The sequence below is a fragment of the Cebus imitator genome, unplaced genomic scaffold (genome assembly GCF_001604975.1).
Source record: "Cebus imitator isolate Cc_AM_T3 unplaced genomic scaffold, Cebus_imitator-1.0 Scaffold22, whole genome shotgun sequence".
Lineage (NCBI taxonomy): Eukaryota > Metazoa > Chordata > Mammalia > Primates > Cebidae > Cebus > Cebus imitator.
This window is the reverse complement of record NW_016107337.1, coordinates 5763203-5764780: the sequence shown is the minus strand read 5'-3', so window position 1 is coordinate 5764780 and position 1578 is coordinate 5763203. Positions and strand designations below refer to the sequence as shown.

Below are 1578 nucleotides of genomic sequence, written 5' to 3'. Positions count from 1 at the left end.
CTGGAACTGCCATAGCCACCTTGGTTTCGTGGTTTGGCAAAATATTGGCCGCCACCACCATAGGGGCCAGAGCTTCTGCCTCCAAAGATTCCTCCCTTCATGGGTCCAAAATTTGAAGACTGATTGTTGTAACTGCCAAAATCATTGTAGCTTCCACCACCTCCAAAATTGCCTCAATCATTACCGAATCCATTATAGCCATCCCCACTGCCACCATATCCACCACCACCACGGCTGCCACCAAAGCCACCACGACCACTGAAGTTTCCTCCATGACCAAAGTTGTCATTTCCACCAAAACCACCTCCACAACCACCATCAAAGTTTCCAGAACCACTTCGACCTCTTTGGCTGGATGAAGCACTAGTCATCTCTTGCTTTGACAGGGCTTTCCTAACTTCACAATTGTGGACATTCACAGTATGGTATTTCTGAATGACAGTCTTATCCACGGAGTCATGGTCGTCAAAGGTTACAAAGGCAAAGCCCCTTTTCTTGCCACTGCCTCTGTCAGTCATGATTTCAATCACTTCAATTTTTCCATACTGTTCAAAATAATCTCTTAGGTGATGCTCTTCAGTGTCTTCTTTAATGCCACCAGAAAATATTTTTTTCACAGTTAAGTGGGCACCTCGTCTTTGAGAATCTTCTCTTGAGACAGCTCTTTGGTTCCACAACTCTTCCATCCACTTTGTGTGGCCTTGCATTCATGGCTGCATCCACCTCCTCCACAGTTGCATATGTGTTGAACCCAAAGCCCCTGGAGCGCTTGGTGTTTGGATCTCTCATTACCACACAGTCTGTGAGCATTTCCCATTGCTCAAAATGGCTCCTCAGGCTCTCATTGGTTGTTTCAAAGCTCAACCCTCCAATGAAGAGCTTCCTCAGCTGTTCCGGCTCTTGAGGAGACTCTGACTTAGACATGATCCAGGGAGAAGAGAGACTTTAACGATGCTTCTTCGGAGGCATCCACGGGCAGAAGGGAGCAAACTGACGAACGTATATCTCTAATTTTCTTTTCTTTTCTTTTTTTGGGGACTCAAGTGATCCTCCCACTGTGGCCTCCCAGAGTGCTGGGATTACAGGGGTGAGCCACTGCACCTAGCCAAGATAAAGATTATTAAAGAGATATTTTATATTCTTTTTTTCATATTAAATTTCCAAAGTCTGATGTGATTTTTTTCACTCACAGCTAGTGGGTGCCAGAACCACCCATTGGAAGCATTTGATCTCAACTCTACATTCAATGACATCTTGTTGGTAGCTCAATATTGGATATGGTGGGAGCTTATACCATGGCGAACAACACAAATCACGGTTTTGTTCCTTTCAGAGAGTCAGTTATTAAACATTTGCCAGCCTGCCACCGCTTATAACACATTTCAATTTAGACCAGCAACACTTCAAGCACTCAAAGCCATGTACAACTAGTAGATACTGTACTGGACAGTTCAGGTCATCCATTGTTTCATCAGGTGTCTGTAAAAAAGGGTAATTTAGTCTATCATTCTCTCTTCCTTTATTAGGTAGAATACCTCTATCAAGAAAGAACTTTCTTCATTAACTACTTAGTGGCTA

General features: G+C 43.8%; 1 pseudogene; it reads right to left on the bottom strand.

Moving 5' to 3' along the window:
- The window catches only part of LOC108299467, a 50550-nt pseudogene extending 49589 nt beyond the window's left edge, over window positions 1–961 (bottom strand).
- Between the last annotated feature and the right edge of the window lie 617 nt (window positions 962–1578).